This window comes from Helicoverpa armigera, chromosome 18 (assembly GCF_030705265.1).
Source record: "Helicoverpa armigera isolate CAAS_96S chromosome 18, ASM3070526v1, whole genome shotgun sequence".
Taxonomy (NCBI): domain Eukaryota; kingdom Metazoa; phylum Arthropoda; class Insecta; order Lepidoptera; family Noctuidae; genus Helicoverpa; species Helicoverpa armigera.
Genome location: NC_087137.1, coordinates 7,685,658 through 7,704,591, shown reverse-complemented (window position 1 = coordinate 7,704,591; position 18,934 = coordinate 7,685,658).

Genomic DNA, 18,934 nt, shown 5'->3' with positions numbered 1-18,934 from the left:
ATACAAGTGTTTCTCCCCAGTAGTGAAACTATCCTACCCTATGCGCCTGCTGATGATGATGACTCATTTTATCATCCATCCAGCTATTCCCCAACTATGTTGGTGTTGGCTTCCATTCACCGAATCTGTTTGAGTACCAATATTTTGCTTGGAGCGACTACCTATCTACCTATCTTCAATCCAGTCACAAGCCGATATCCATGGTAAGACTGACAGACTTTCTGGCTTCTGATTAGTCGCAGCAGCTGCAGAAAATGTACAAATGACAGCTTTGTCAGACTTAAAGCATATAGACATAGATTATAACTGTTTCCTGTAAAAATTACTTACGCATCATACGTAATAATTTTCCAAATTGGCTGACTAGATCCAGAGATATTCACAACGTCACAAACTTTACTTCTTTTGTTTAGATAAATGGTCACATCCACAACACAACCTTGATCAATGAATCTATGCGACTGCTAAGTGCTAATCCTAATTATACTGTCACGTGAAAGAATGCACCTACGGGATAAGTAGTATTTTGACTATTCTATATTGCCCACGCAGACGAAGTTGCGGGCAACAGCTAGTAACGAATATTCGTAATGTCCACACTATTATTCTTCTGCATTCTAATTTTTAAGAACTATCTGTCACAAAAAAAGTGTCGGCCGACTAAAAGTTTGTAGTGTGCGGAGGCTCTCATACGGGTGCAATGACACAAAAGTTTCATTCATCCTTGCTACAGTTTTTGTCCCATTGTCTGGTTTTGTGCTCATTAGCCAAACTCATCTCTTTCGTTATGGTGTCGCGAGGGTTTTAGGTATATGAGGATTTTCTCATACAAGCACAAAAATTATAAGTAATGCATGATATCTATAGTAACATGGTAAACAGGAATTATTTTTTGTCTGTTTATGACTTTATGGCTTAAAGGCTCCAAAGCTACTGAACCGATTTAAAAAATTCTTTCTTTGTTGGAAAGCTACACTTTTCTTGAGTAACACAGACGTGGGTGAAACCGCGAGAAAATGGCTAGTTATTCCTAAGAAGGTTTTTTCAACTAAATTTCCACTAATTCAAAAATAGTGTGAACAAGTATTCGTCATAATCGAATACATAAAGTCATAATGGAATACGATTTTGCTCTAAACCATTGTCCCGTAGAGCTATCGACAAAGTTCTCGAGAACTCGAGAAGTTTATAACGATTGCCTAATCGATTTCTATTAGTTGAACACCCGGTTCTTAGATTAGTGTACTAACGTCTTTATAACTAGCGATCCGTTCTAGCTCCGAATATAAGTTACTATACATATAGGTAACTTCAACTTTCTTCATGAATCTCTCACCTCCTAGGTTTTGGTGCAATTGTATGAAAATCTATTCTGTAACTAGTGTTTCAACTTTATTGTCAAGAGATGGACAAACGACGTCAAAGATTTTGTTTTGAAATTATTATAGGAAAATACTTTCAAAAAGATAAAGTTAAGAAAAAGTCACCTGTCGTTGTAGTTTGCTTGTAATTTTCCGGTGCTTTTGATCCCCAAAAGTTAGTAAGTTTAATCAGTTAACTAATCAATAAAGCCCGCAAAATTCATCCTAACAAAATCCTTCGTTTACAAATACCTACATAGAAAATATTACATAGTAAAATATTATTCTGAATTCTTTTCAACGTCTTCATACAAATCCTCAGTGAGTATCTTGCTTTTACGTGTGATACATAATATTATATATGTATGTACGAGTATATACGTCCCAATCCCTTTGTGGCGGGCGTCGTATGAGGAATATTTATCGGAAACCAGATACAGAACGGACTTACGGAATTACTTTCGTGACCATATTTGAATCTAGATAAAATACGACCGATATTTTGAACAGCAACCTATAGACTTCAAATATTTATTGCGATATGAGTAGGTACATAGATATAACATAATAGTTACGTTTGAGTTCATAACGAAAAAAACCTGGTAAGTACAGGATACCTTTTTTATTGATGGCAAATCATCAAGTGATCCCTCTCTCTGGGTGCAGCGTGGGAGTGTCAGACTCTTACTGCCTAAAACCCACCATGTTCCTTCTTAAGCCCTCTATGTACCAGGACTGCGGTAACTCATTCCAACAAACCCGCAGCCTCGGCAAGATTTGACCCTGGTGGCTTCCACTGGCACCTTAACACCTATTGACCATTTTTTCCTTACACTACCTTCCAGAATACACGTAACTAAAATAGAAGCACAGATTCAGCAATCTTTCCACAAAAAACAATCAACATTTTTATCAGGTGCTAAAATTAACGTACACAACATGTTTTTATTTAACCCCGGGCGCCGGAAAATAAATTTTTACCTACATAAGCGCAAGCTTTTTCAACTAATTAAAAAAACCGTCCGTCCGTGCGTTCGTAAAGCACCTTCGTTATTACTTTATTAGAAGAGATTTAAATTTTATGTACGTTGAGTGAATATTGTTGGTATTATTTTTAGCCGACTGCGCTGGGAAGGGTTATTTTTTAGAATGGAATGTTTATGGATATGGGAAGCTGATTTTAGCTAGGGATTTGGGCCTATTTTTTAAAACCTACTTAAACTTCTTACCTAAAACTTAGGTCTAAGAACAATAAAAGGCAATAATGTCAGGCAAGTTTTTAAGTCTTTGAGAGATTTCGATCAATATTCAATAGTTGCTTATACATATAATTTGACAAAGACATTGAAATTGCTCTAATATTTTCTCACCCAAATAGAGTACATGCTATTTCATTATCTCCAATCTTTTCCTCGGTTAAGTATCTATAGACAAAAAGCCAACTCAACCTAATTTTCCCCGATCATCCTACCATTCCCACAAACTTAGCCAACCTACTTTCAGAACAGCTCGAACTTATGACAGAAACCGACTCGCAAGTCAAAGATAGCTCTCAAGACATTCCCGCGCAATAAACTGAACGATTAACATACTAATTACATGCAGTATAAACTTTGTTACATTTCATGTGCAATCGTTAGAAGCTTCTAGAAATAATAGTCTTGCATTTTACTTAAGTTTTGTAGAGTAATTCTAGGTTACAGCTACTTCCACACGCGGATAAACCTGCCTTTTTCGGTAGATGGACTATCTATTACTAAATAGATCATACAACGTACCTACCTATATTTCTTGAGATGAGTGTGCTCAATCAAATACAGAAAAGAACTTTTCTTAGATTCCTAGGAGATGTGTATTGATCTACAAAATTTAAATTCATAAAAGCATTATTATTTGGACCTTTTTTCAAAGATCGAAGCATAACCGTTCCATTATTATGATATTTTTAGGAATTTATGAGCTTATTAAAAGTTTATGTTTGACGAAGCCCGTGTCACCCAGTGTATAATTGTGTACAAATTAATAACAACCCAACTAACCTAAAAATAAGGTCCTATTTCCAAAATTAACTCCACATATTCATTCAGATTCCGCGCAAAATATCGGTTGTCGGAACCACGCGAGTACATACGATAGTGCTCGGGAACACTTAACCCCGTCAGTTTCGGTGGTCGAGCGACTGAAGAGCATAGCAAATGTATTATATAGCATGGAGTACGTAATGACTGGAGGAGATACCATAACGGAAAATTGCATAAGAAAGTAGCGCGCCAAAATGCGGGTGAGCGAGGGACGAGGAACGTTACTGTTTTCGCTCTTAAACGCCTTATTTGGACCGGACCAATTTTTATAGTATATAGTCAAAAACGTTTATTGAAACTGGACTAGCATTTAGCACTTTAAAAATTACAAAAAGACAGCGCGAGCGCCCCAAAACGCCCTTTCACCACTTTCTAGTCTTATGGCTGGGAAGAAGAAGCGGTGAAGAACACAAATCCTTGAGATGTCTCAAAGAACCCAAACGTTAGCTAAATTCGGTTTAGGTCATGCCCACCCACATGTCTTTGACCTAGAAGAAGGCGCCTGACCTACCTGCATTATGGTATCTCCGCTCATATTTCCTTACTCCGTGATTATATAGCATAATGCTATTAATTAGTTCTTATTGAGAGAGGAAATAGAGGGTGCGAAGTGCTTTGATTGCTTGAAGACGGGTTAAATGGCTGTAATAGTTATGTAGGTGTACATAATTGTGCTTGATATTTGGCTCATTGTGGAAGTGACAGGGTTAAGTACCTTTGTGAAAGCCGGAGATTACAATATTAAATATAGAGTTACATGGAACTACAGAAAACATATTTCTGTACATTATGTTTATTACAAAACTTATCTAGTGTTCTTTAGTGGGTTTGTAATATATAAAAAACTGGCCGTTTCTCCCACGTCCTGTGGAAACTACTGCCCGTACCGGGATAAAATTTGTATGATAATTATATTAAATATAGCCTACGGCACTCAATAACTTTGTAGCTATCTACCAGTGAAAGAATTATCATTCAAATCATACAAACTTAAAAATGTTACCTCTTTATTATAAAGTTAGTACCTATAGGAAAAAAGTGATAAGTTTTATGCTTGTTGTTCATAAGCTTTATTTCCACGAACTTTGTAACTAATTAAGTACTTAAAAGACTATAGAGAGTGTTGAGAGAACGTGTTACCTTAGTTATATTTTGTTCAAAAACTAAATTAGGTATAAAATAATCAAGCAACATGCCTAAAATTGAATTTGCAGAAAAGGCCATAGTATTCTAATTAACGTCAAAATTCTTTCTCACTTTTGATGTAATCAATTAACTTGGTTAAAATGTCAAAAATATTTCAGTTGCAATAAAACTCAAAAGTCAAAACCATTTAGGCAAGTCTGCACATAATTATGTTTTCAACAGCTCTATTTGAAATTCGCACATTTCAAGACGATTTAAATAACTTCATTCATGTTAACATGTGAAGATATTAATTTATTTAAATCTTGACATCGTTGATTTTGTATTTAATATTAAATTGCTTAGACGTTGCTGTTGAATGGAACTTAACTAAATTCAGTTATCTGCATGTCTTCACATGTATTTTTATTTTACTTTTGTGGAATTATATAATCAATATACCAGTAAAAATAACTCCAATTTTTACTTTTTCAAAACTGTGAAAAATAAATAGGTAACAGCTGTACTAAAACTACCACAGCTGTACAAAATTCACAAATGTTACTGTATTGTTGGATTAAGCCTTAATCATAATAACAGCATGTCACAATCATCAACCTAATTTGACTGCATTGTCATACAATATGAACTAACAAATGAAAAAGTAGATGAAAAATAGATAGGATTCTTCTGTTTTCTCTGAAGAGCTAAAATAGTACAAAATTTTTACGAATGTATTGATTGTTAGTAAGTAAAACCTAAATATTGATTTATTTTTTAATTTGTAACAGTTGATTTTAAAATATTCTGGTTCTTAGCGTCAGTGGCGGCCCTAGGGGTGTGCGAACTGTGCCTTCGCACAGGGCCTCGCGCTTGGGGGGGCCTCGCGCTACAACCCACACTAATATAAAAAAATATAATTAAAAAATACATATAGTTATTTATTTATTTATTTAACACTTTTGTACACATAAAACACAAACAATAATAAATAATAGGTAAAATTGTACAAGGGCACAGGTAAATATACAGGGTTACTGGTAAGTAGACCGCATCCTTTCATGAGGTGATAGTATAGGTCAATACGGACAAATTTGACCATGGGATACACTGGGCAAAAGTTAACCCGTTTGAAGATAATCGAATTTCAAGATCTTTTATTAACAAGTCGTCTAGGTACACGTATAAATTTTTATTATTAGTTAAAAGTCTCGTTTTTGCGGATATTTGTGTGTTTTGTGCCTTTTTGGATAGCTAGATAAATGTACTTAGATGTTTTTTAAGTTTTCTGCACAAAAAAATGAAGTGTAATATTTTTTAGAAAATAGCTACTAAAAAAGTAATTGCTGTTCGCTATAATTTCCTCTGTGATTTGTACAGTTTTATGGTTTGTTATTATGAAGTGATTCATCTTCTATCCAAAAACACACAAAAATCCACAAAAACCGAGACTTTTGACTAATAATGAAAATTAATACGTGTACCTAGACGACTGATCTTGAAATTCGATTATCTCGAAACGGGTTAATTTTTGCCCAGGGTATCCCATGGTCAAATTTGTCCGTATTGACCTATACTATCACCTTCTGAAAGGATGCGGTCTACTTACCAGTAACCCTGTATATCTGGTCCAAGAAAAAAAATATTTTTCTTTATTTATTTCTTATTCATTCTGCGTTTACTTTTTGAGTTCTCAATTTAACCAAAAAATTGGAACACCAACGTAACAAAAACAACTGGCTCTCGATCCAGTCACGGATTCTTTTTATTTGTGCTTAATTCCGAGTTTAATTTGAGAGTCCTTAAACAAGCAATTTAAAAAAATTCGCGCTCGCTACGCTCGCGGCTGTTCACTTGTCAGTACAGTTCATTCTAACATGATTAGAGTACTTTTATGTCCCAAAACTCAAAAATTTTCGCGCTCGCTACGCTCGCGGCTTTTCGCTTGTCAGTACCGTTCATTCTAACATGATTAGATTGATAAGAGTACTTTTATGTCCCAAAACTCAAAAATTTTCGCGCTCGCTGCGCTCGCGATTTCACCTTGCACCGTTCTTTAACATACAAGTTTAGGTGCTTTAGTGACCCAAAGCTTAATTTTTTTTTATTTTTTTCATCCTTTTTTAGCCGAACCTAGAAGGTAGCGCCGCTTGTAAGTCCTTTTATTAACAAGAAAATAACTCCTAGCTCACAACAGACTTTTCACGTAGGACAAAGGGCCTCGCATAGACCTGCCGCACGTAGCCTCGCAATGGCTAGGGCCGCCGCTGCTTAGCGTTGTAACATATAGTTTCCGACGTTTTCAGTTCCGACAATCAAAATGCACGAACAGTACGATCATAGACAATTCTTCAAATGGCTGACTTCAAAGAATGACGAGAATTTGTAGAAATACTGGTCCAAGCAGTTTCCAATATAATACAATCCCTTGCTACTTAGGTTAAGGAAACTCTGTGGTTAGAATTAGAGGAAGGCACCTTGAGCACCATAACAGGTGGTCTAAGACGTGTATGGCGTTGCAAAGACATTTTTAAGTATACTTTTAACGACACTTTCTATAGCCCGCCCGAACACTTGCACATCCATTCAACGAATTCAATACGAAAGTGTTAATTCCATGTTTTCGTATTTATTAACACTATAAAGCTGAAGAGTGCTTTTATTTACTTATAAGCGATAATTCCAGGAACTGCTTTAATTTAATTTACCACCTTTAGCAGTGTAAGTTATCTTAACTGTTTTAAACAATTCTATGTATAAGCCATACACACTCAGCCATAGCCACATTTATTTACCAAGATATCTTATTTTTCCAGAAGGGTGAGTCCATGGGAAACTTCGACAGAAATCTTTGGAGTTATCCCCCATAAGCTTACTTTATCCGTTCCCTACACCCATAACGAGGTTTTTATATTGCTCTTTCGGTGTATTTTCATTAAAAATAAGCCTTTTTCTTATAAAACTACGATCAAAATTAATTTTACCGTATATAGATTTAAGAATTAGGTTTTGTTTTTTAAACTGTTTCCTAAAACAAAAGAACGAATGAATGAGTAGTTGGATGAAAATTGTTGCACCTCTGATAAAACTAAAATGAGAATTTTATTGCATAATCCATAAGCATATCTTAGGTAATCTTACGAAAAATATAAATAAGTAATTTCATACAAATATTATTCCCAACAAAAATTTATTTATTCAACCTTATTTTTCATTTATTTATTTATCACAAAAATACAACTATTATTAATCTGGCTACTAGACTAAAACCAGCCCTAGGCATACTATTTTCTCCAATAATATTACCCAGAACATAACTAACATTTTCCTAATTATCTCTCAGAAGAATCTTAGCCACAGAAATATCGATAGTTAATTAGCAGTTACATGCTTATACTAACCCTTGGGGGATTGGGGTATTGGGGGAAATGGGGGATTGACCCAAATAATTAAGTAAGCGCATGGCCAAACACCGAATGGTATTTGGTCAATAAATTATTACAGTAACTGTTGACTTTGGTAACACCTATTTGGACAAATTCAATGCATGAATAACCTATGTGGCTGGATATTAGGATTAACCTACTGTTATTGTAGGAATAGCTGAATTATTTGATGATAATGTTATATTTTATTTGGACAATATGAAGCAGTCTGGAATTTTTTAATTGGTTAATAATAATATCTTCTTCATAAAACAAAGATATGCTTTCTTGTTTTGCGCTTATAGGAGCAATATACGTAACGACAAACAGATTGATTGCCTACAAAATATGTATTACTTTTTTTACCGATGTTAAAAATCACGAGGGGTCATCCCCTCCCGCTGTGGGTTAGCAGCGGTGAGGGAGTGTCAGACTCTTACTGACTAAAAACCATCGTGCTCCGTCGTAGGCCTTATAAGTACCAGGGCCGCGGTAACTCTTTCGAACAATCCCGCAGCCCCGGCATGAAAATATGTATTACTGACGTGGTGTATCACTTTCACCTGTGACATGGGGAGCTACTTCCCGAACCAGAATAAAATATATGAGTAAAATCATTTTATAAATTGAATCAGTAGATGTGAAATTAGGCTCACAACTTTTTTCTTATGCAAATACCAAAACCAACATAGATAAATACTAAAATTTCTCTTAACCATAGTACTTATTTTGGACTACAACTTTCCAAGTTCAGTCGGCAAAATTCTATAAATTCCGTCTGGTGGCTAAAGCAACCAATTCATTAGGCTAATCTCATCAGTTTTCAACTCTGAATAAAGTTATTAGTGCTTAGAAACTTTCTGTGTAGGCAGAAATCTGACTCAGACATAACAAATTTAGTTCATGACGAGTTAATTATTTAATAGTAAATTATTTCTTATTGTTTTTAAGTTAAAGTTTGACAACTAGTTCTACTAAAGGATATTACGTTGTCCGGGTAACTGGATTGAAAAGGTAAAATACTCTTATTCAGCTCAAACTGGTTAGACTATAAGAAAACTACAACATAGTTGATATAAGGTACGAAAGGAAAGAAAATTATCTTTACAAAACTTTAAAAATATCAGTCTTTTGAAAAATATTCAAACATTACGTATAATATTTTAGTGCACGTGAAGCCACATTAAAGTGCACATTAAGTGAAACTGAAGCCAAAGACTAATTATTTTGAATTAATAAATAGCAACGCGTAATAAAACCTCAAAGTTTTGAAAGCTTAAAGCTTTGAAATCAATGCCCTGTAAGGGTTAAGCTTCAAAGTCAAGGCAAGCATAATTTTCTTTGAAATACCTCTGACAGTTTCTTAGTATACTAAGAAAGTTTTATTTTTGAGACTTCGTTTCAAACCGCACTCAAATAGCTGTTTATAGAAAGCGAATGCATTTCATTTGTTTTTAAAATCTCAGCTTCAGAACTTAAGTTCATTGTTTTTTGTTTTGTTTGAATCATCCCCATGTAGTTTTTGGTTTTCAGTCTATGTATTAGGTATTTAAAAGTCAATTAAACATAGGTATCATAATTTGCCGTCATCCTAACTTTACCTGAGGCCGAGGTAGCCTGCAACAATTTAGTATAAAGGATATCTTAGCACCCTCATTGCAAATTATAGCAAGCTTATAATACTAAATAAATACATACAAATCGAAAGAAGACTTCTCTATATCCTCGAAAACGTGGAAATAAAAGAAACAATAACGAGAAACATACAAACAAATAACTAAAATCTTTCATTAATTACAAATCCCTGTTTGCTACCGATCTAAATCACTAAGACTAAGTTCATTACACCAAGTTATATTTAGTTCGAAAGATACTTCGAAACTAAACACATATATTTGTCTTGCATTAGTTATTAACAAGAGTCCTTATGTGCTTGCTTTGTTTAAGATTAACTTGCGGAAAGTTTAGATTATAACGCTAAGGATTTTGCCCTCAGATTAAAGTTTACTCAGGTAATTGTAGGTAAACAATACCTTGGGTCTATTTATGGAATAATGTTCCTAACAATATTGTTGTATTTATGGGATATAAGTAGGTAGGAGGAGATCTGGAAAATCTTTAGTCCCATCAAACCTTTGTTTCGAATTATTTAAATATCTATATAGAGCACCTTTTTAACCGACTTCCCAAAAAGGAGGTTCTCAATTCGGCTTGTATATTTTTTGTAACAGTGAGAATGTGTTATGTTTAAGTGAGGCTTCAACTTAAACAAAAAGCTTGCTTTCCCGTAACTAACGTAACTGCGTTCGAAATATAGTAGAAAGCGTACCTATGAGTAAAGTTATTATGATAAACGATAGAAAGAAATATGTTCAATCATTTAAAGGTAATATTACCTACTCCCAAGGCAGTCTACTTTTCGATCAGAAAATATATCTTCTAGAAGTTTCGATCTTCGTGTGATCTTGGTACAAAATAGCAGTATCAATATCTGTCGAACTACAAGAGTAATAAGAGCTCCTATATTTCACACTTGACTGCACGACGATCAAAATTCTAGACTTTTACTTATTCGAAAATGTCACTTAAGCGTTACTTTATTGTCTAGATGGATTATGTAATTTCATAGGGATCTATACCTACCTACAAGTGATTTCTTCAACTTGATACCAAAAGTTGTTCTTTCACCCTTGTCCCGAAGAAACTACTTCTCTGACAAAACCTAGCCTAAGCCTAGCTTATGATGCCAATTGTTACATTAGCTGTCTGCCAGTGAATGTCCCATCAAATCAGTTTTGCTGTTTCTGAGATTATCAGGAACAGACAGACATTTTGTTGCATGGTTGAACATTGTGTCACCCAAAATTCATCAAGTGTTTATCCCTGCCTTGTTATATTTACTTCTTTGTCATGGCAAGACTGTTAACAAAATAGAAAACAAATATTACTTCAAAAATATTACAACACCTGCCTAAACTCTTCACTATTCTACAGACAATACTACATCTATACAACAAAGCCACAAAAAGAGGCGAACTTCGATAGTCTCCTGAGTAATATTCCTGTCAACTGCCGAGAGCCTATTTGTAAACAAAATGCCTATTTTATTCGCAGTACGGGCAACTGTAGGGTATTTGAATATTGAATGAGATTAAGGGCAGGTGTCGACAGGGTTCTTTGAGGCGAGGTCACATTGGCAGCGGTTAGGAAAATTGATGAAAATGTTAGTTAGGTATCGTAATATAGGACATACTGTCGTATAAGTCGACAGTTATAAGCAATAATCACGATGAGAATTGTGAAATAATTAAATCGAACATGATTCTTATCAACCGGATACTTGAGTTTCCATTCAATCCTTCGGAAAACCTTGATTTAAATCAGACCTGTATGGTGAAAACATGAAATGTTTTAGTAAGAAATGAAATTACTAACTGAAACAGAAAATATCTTAATAGGTCTCCACGATAGGATTAGATTAATCATCATCAATTTGAGCACCACTCACGCAGACATTATTGTTAATGAACTATTTAATCACAAACAGTATGAAGAGAGTAGACACTAATAATATACATTTTGCTTAGTAAATTGCTGGATTATTTAAATCGAAATAACATACTCTCGAAAAAATATTTACACTAACAGCCAGTTTCTTCATCAAAAGTAAAAGTCAAAGTAATGTCTAAAGTAAAAGTAACGGTCAAATTCATGTTTTCCATTAGTTTTGCTGTCACTTTAGCCTTGAAAAAAACGAATTTGACCGTTACTTTTACTTTAGACATTACTTTGACTTTTACTTTTGATGAAGAAACTGGCCGTAAGTACATTGGAAGCTGGTCCAGGCGAAGTTACTTCTCGCAACCTTATTAAAAGTCATATAAGTCATAGCCTTCATGAAATACGTTACTTTTATGTAGAAGCTATTTTATTGCTTCATTAAGTTTGCAAAATCTCATAAAAATCCGCATCTGATCTTGCTTATCAAACATTCACACAAATTATCACAATTAAAAATGTTATTTTTTTTACACCATTTCATCTGAAAACCAGCTAACAATATGACCACAGCTTTCTCATTTCACATGCATATTTAGAAATTTGTAAAGATTGTTCCATGCAGAGATGACGGCTATGGTGATCTGGGACCTTTTATAAGCTTAATAGATTTTGTTCATTGTATTTTGCATTTAAAAAAACATAGTTATTTTTCTAGGTACGCATAAGCTTTTATAACACACTTACGCTTACATAGACTCTTTATTATGAGTAACAGTATGTGTACCTACGTCGTAAAATGCACCTCCGTGCTGGAACTGAACTACTAAAGAATGATATTGAGTGCTTTTCAAGAACCTTCATAGGTTCATAGGTTTCTTCATCGCTGACGTTGCAAAATTTCTAAACTATTTTTTTTATGGTAAAAAAAAACACCAAGTTTTTACTTGGCTTCCATAGCCTAAATAAATAGCTCTTCAAGCGCTTTCATGTGGCAGAGGTTTCACTATTGTTGAACAATGATAAATAATGGGTGCAAAAAAACCCATAACTAAACAATTTATACATAAATGATATCAAATACGTCTAGACTAAATTTTCTAAGTGAAATATTAAAAAGAACACTTTTAAACATAAACGTTTTTACTACAATACAATTTTTCGTGAAACTTGTAAACTTTCAGCGTGCTTTTGTTCGCAACGCGCATGTATACGACTTTGCGACATGTGTCAGCTTTACGAATGAGCGTTCCCATTGTTATCGTGCGACACGACCGATGCGACAACGTTGTCGTGCCTTGACAACATTTTTGGGACGGTTCCCGCGGCGTATACATTACGAAAATATAATTTAAAATATATCAGACCTTTCAGTCTGACACCAGTCTAACCAAGGGGTATTGGGTTCTGCGGGTTGTTCGAAAGAGATACCGCAGCCCTGGTACATAAAAGGCCTATGACGGAACACGACGGTTTTTAGTCAGTAAGAGTCTGACACTCCCTCACCGCTGCTAAACCACAGCGGGAGAGGTCATTTGATGATTATTGACGTCGTTAAAAAAGAAAAGGGGTATTGGGTTGCCCGGGTAACTGGGTTGAGGGGGTCAGTTCACTCCTTGTAAAGCACTGGTACTCATCTACAACCGGCTAGACTGGAAGCCGCCCCAAATAGTTGGGAAAAAGGCTCGTAGGATACCTTTCAGCCATGAAGACCCTGAAGTTAAATCAATATTTGTACCGTTAAATAAAGCAAATGCCTTATAAAACTTACTATGCCATGATTTCCCATGCTTCTAAGGACAACAAATCTTTTTTTAACGCCTACCTAAAAATTAAAATACCATTTCACTCTATCGCATTAATGCATTTATTTGCTAATGAAAAACTATGACTCACTGAATTGGATTGTTTTAACAAAAATAGTATTAATAAAAACCACAAAACTAAAACAAATACAAACACCAATTCCAGTAATAAACCTGTAAACATGTGATTGCTATTTGGTAACAAAGCTACGCGTAAATTGGCTCGCTTTGTGTTCGCTTCTTGTTAGCTTGAGCCGGTGAGATACCGGACTAATTCTGACTACAACGCCTAGGTTTAGATACCTACCTCTTGTGATTATATTTATAATCTTGATAACAGGCTATAATAATTATATTTAGGTAATTGAATTAAAATAATTATGGGTTTTTTATACAAAACACTAGTCGTTTCCAGGCGTGTTGTAGGAACCACTGCCAATTTTAATAACAAAGCAAAAATATGTTTCTTTTAATATAATTTACCTAATGTGCCACCAATTTAGCCTTTCTTCAAATAGAAGGAAAGAACTTCAAATAAATCCTATGAATAAAAAGGTTTCAAATATCTTCTTTGTAGTCCTTATTTTAAACTACCGCGGCGCCAACGCATCGCCATTACAAGCAGTGTTGCCAACTTGTGGTAAAATATTGCCACTACATAAAAATACAAGTGTGGCAATATTACTGAGCACCTAAGTATTATTACTTACTGTGGAAAACTTTATTTCAGGAAGGTTGTCTTAAAAAAACTGTTATGTTAATATTTTACTACTTCTATGTGAAAAAAGTAAGTATAGATAAACCATAAAATTCCCTAGAAAATTCGGTTTGTTTTCCACTTGGGCTTTTTAGGAAATCTCATATTTCTAAAAATCTTATTGGAATCGAATCAAATCTGAAAGGTAGACTTATTTCACAAAATGGAGGAGATCTAATCAAACCACGGGTATATAATAAATGTACAAATGTGTGTTTTGTTATAACTAAAAATTACGCCCCTGATATAATGCCTTTCTCTGTATATGTTGTTAAACAAGAATTTAATAATGGATATATGATTTTCTTTCTCAAAAAAATCTTCAAAATTAGATATAAAGTAAAGTATAGCTTTGTACTTTACTTGAAACATATACCTAACAATACTGAAAATGAAACAACATATTGGTCCGCTTATATTTATTAAAGAGTAGGTATACAAGCAGCCCTTGATATATAAAAAATCTTTATTTCAAAAGATAATCAAACATGTATCACTATTCGTATGATGTTATTTTATAGTATTTACATAATATTTACATTAATTTTAAAAAGTTAAAATAAACTTATATAATATATATACAAGTTAAAACTAATACAGTGCATCAAAAAATTGCTCCTCATCGCTGTCACTGGGTAATGTACCCAAAAGGCTGGCAGCTTCTTTTTATATATGTTAATATATATTTATTTGTATATAGATTTTTTTTTAGATTTGTATAAAGATAAGTAATTTAAGTTTGTAAATATAGTGTGTACATTGCATAAATAAGTATGTTCTATCACTATTCATATACAAACAATTCAACTAGTGTTCTATTGTTACTACGTAAACATGTCCATGCAAATTGATTATATAGTGAGCCATAGATCTATGTTGATTGCAGACACTCCGAAATATTAAAAAAGAACACAGAACTTGGCATAGCTTAGTTAAAAAATCCAAATTCTATGACTTTTTTTAACATTTTATACTGTACTTTATTAATTATTTACAAAGATATTTACATTATATTTACATTAGACAACATATTAAATGCACATATTAACAAATAAAAAAAGAATAAAAATTTCGCACTTTGACGAATTTAGGTCCAGTCCAATAAAATGTTTGTTTTTTCTTTTAGAAATGTGAGATCTTTTAAAACAGTTTCTCACCTTCTAGGGTCCCATCATCCAAATACCAAACGTTGAATTTAGAATTTAATTAAATAGTATGACTGAAATACAAATCAGGCTTAAAGAGAGATCGATACTAAAACACAGCCTAAATAAACAAAAAAAAAACATAAAAAAAACATTATTTATGACGCTTCTAGCTAAAAGCCGCCTCTAAAATAATATGAATCTCTGTGGTCTCACGTGCTGTTCCCGCCCACATTAGTATTAGAAACGGTATTGCACAACGGGATGCGTGTGACGCACCTATTTGTTTTCAGTTCATTGTAGACAAGCTTTGAATAAACCTAGCTACCAAATTAACTATGTAGTATAGTTATCGGCACGAATCTTGAGCTCTGACCTTCACCTGCGCAGTAGTAATTTATTGGGTCCCTTTTGTGCTATGAAGTGAGGCACGGGGGCGGGCTAAAGCGGTGATTGGCCCGCAGTGCATCGCGCCATAGCCGTCACTCGGGATTGGTTCTTTGCTAATAAATCACTTTTGCGCAGATGTATATATTGATCCTGGCTTTTGCGCAGATGTAGGTCAGAGCTCAAGATTCGTGCCGATAACTATGTCAATTAGTTTATACCATTTATGTAATCAAACTATATCGCACACTTTAACCAACATTCATTACATCGACACGTTGACAGTTGGTTCAAGTACCTGAAACAGAGAGAGCATCCGACCACGCTACCGTGGTCAGGTTTGTTCCCTCTATGTAGCCCTAAAGCAGGCTCCCATTACACTTTCATTCATTTCCAGTGTCTTGCATGTGGGGCTCACGACGGTCTTATACATGATTGATCTCCTTCGGTCATCCGAAGCCGGTGGGCCTCTGGGTGCCTCTTATGCCGTCCAACAGCCGGTGGACTCATCGCCGATGTTCAGTTGGCAGTGACTTCGGCGTAGAGAAGTATTCGTCGCTCGAGCTCGACGCAATCTCACTGGTGATCCTGGGTCCAGCGAGGTGGAGACGAGCGAGGATTCCAGAGGCTCCAGATGCTCTTCTTATTGTTGCTGCTCTTGTTAACATTATCTATTTTCCTATATTACATGAATTTTGATCAATTTTGATGCTTTTGTTTTTCAATGACGTATGTCACAGAGAGTCCGGTGCTGTGATGTTTTCTTTTTTTGTGTTCATAGTTATTGCTATTTGAAAAGAGGTTTACAGTGCAGATTTATTTATTATCAAGCTGTATAAAAATATTGTACTATTTATTTATTAAGTGAGCATGTTGATTCAGTTTATGAGAAAATGACAATAATGGCATAACTAAGAGTGTGACCCAATTTATTACTTATGTATATTAGAAACTTTCGCACGAAAAGTACACAACAACAATTCAATTTCCATCAATTTGAATGACGTCAAGCCCCCTGCCCTGTCCCATCCCGGAATGTTCGGAAAATATTCGTCACAATGGCTGTTCATCATTGAATTCAGTCAAAGGACTCCCATCACAGCCCATTTATGGGTATTAGGCAAAATCTCTTTTGAACATTGTTACGAATGTAAAATGTTAAAGAACAGTAGAACAACCCCGAATGATATTATAAGCAAATTATAAGAAATGTTTCTGTGAGTTTAAACTACGGGCGAAGATGAGCGGAGACGCCATACGGTAGGTAAGACTGACTCTTTCTTCTAGGACAAAGACGCACAGTAGGCGTGATCAACACGCTCCGTTACGAGTCAACTAACGAGGCGTTCGGGTTATTTGATATCTGTCGAAGATCTTTGGGTTCCCAATAATATTTTAATGTAGGTATGTGATCAGGATATTCAAATCCATAACCTGAAAAACCTGAGATAAAATTAAAGATGAATACAATTCAGTACCCAAAAGCAATAAAATGGTTATTTAATACTAAGTATTTACCATAGCCTAATTTGGTGTGCCGTAGAAACTTTGGTATTCATCAATTCTTTTGGTAAAAAGACAATCGGTAAAGAGTAAGCCTTCTGCACTATCCTGCATTGTCAAAAAGTTCTGTTCTATTGTCAAGTTAATGATCTCAAAATATTTTGATTTGCTCCCCTCCGCTCTCTTGGGTCCATCTATCAAAATACACTTCCAGCGACTGAATGCCTTTTGTGTCGATTTCAAATAAATTACCATGCTATTATCATAATAATCAATTTTGTAGGTATTATAGAGTTTTCCGTATCAATCATTTATGATCACTGAAAATATTCAAGTCTAGTGTACAGAATACTTTTAGCAATGTGAAACTATCTAATCGTGTATGAAGCTACATTAGCCTAATTTTCATAATTAAGGTGCATCTTGGAAGCTAGCTTCCGACTCTAACTACCGACCGCACGTGCCGAAGCTGCACTACTGGTTTGTATCATTGAAACGGTATCAGATATCGACCTATTTCATGCGGTCGACAGCTCGCTTCTAAAACGAACCTTTACTACTACATGATCGTTATAGCCTTGAACTATCAATAACCATCATCTGTACATAATAATAAAGGACATTACCATCTATTCATAGAACAGAATTATCTAAATACCCAAAATAACTACTGCCTACAGTCAAACTAATTTAAGCCGTGAACTTTAACTAGGCAATAGGCATGTGTACTACAAAACCAATTTTGTAACACATGCGTAATATTCAACTCAATTACGTTTAACGGTTCAAACCGTAATTAGACATCCTAATTAAGAAGGATATTTTGATACTTTAGTTCCAATTAAAGTAGATAATATTGTTGGAGATAATATCATTAGGCACAAAGGGGGATGTGATAAGGTAATTCACGTTCTGAAGCATTCTGCAAAAGTAAAGTTGTGTATCACGTTAGAACAATTAAAAATTTTAAGTAACATACTTAACCAGATACATATTTGTGCTCAGCATCCTCCGAGCCCTTTTCCCAACTATGTTGGGGTCGGCTTCCAGTACCTAACCAAATATTTGTGCTAAATTCCCAAAAAGTACTGATACGATTTGAAAGAAAAAAATCTACGCTATATTCTAACAAAGGCATATTTAGGTAGAAATTGTATTTTATCCGGGCACGGGAAAAAGTTCCTCCGGTACGCAAATGGAATTGCACGAAACAGTGTATTATAAAACGATATTCTGCTAAAAGTAAAGTAATACACTTCAACGAATATTGTCTTATAATCCTAGTGAAATAAAATTAACCAGTGACCAGTCTTAACAATTAAAGCGCCTTAATTGGTCATGTTAGAAAGAAAATCAAAGAAGAGCATAAGTCATGATCGATCAACAGATATCAGAAAAAATCTTGAATGTCAAAGAGCAAAATATAGTGCTTGTTATTTTTGTCATTTCCAGACCTGTTTATAGCAAGTTGGTTGTCTATAGGGAACAAGTTACTTTTCCTTTTCGTCTTTGTTAAAGCAAGTCCCCATAGGAAACAAGCACTCAGTCTGTCTGTATTCCATTGTCTATCAATTGTTTGTCGTGTCTGTTTTGGATTGGTAAATCTTCATTATTCATCACCTCCCACTTTGGTTTATATTCTAGGATGTCTCACCGGGATTCAACTTTTACCTAGTGAATATGTTTGGATGGCAAATAATGGCAAATTCTGAACCTATATTTACCAACTTTTATTTTTATTGATTCTCCTGTTTCAGTGCTTTTTAAACTTTTTAGAAACTTTTTAGGAAATCTGATAATTTTTTGCAAGCTTTTAAAGCCAGGACCCACAATAGCCACTGTCAAAA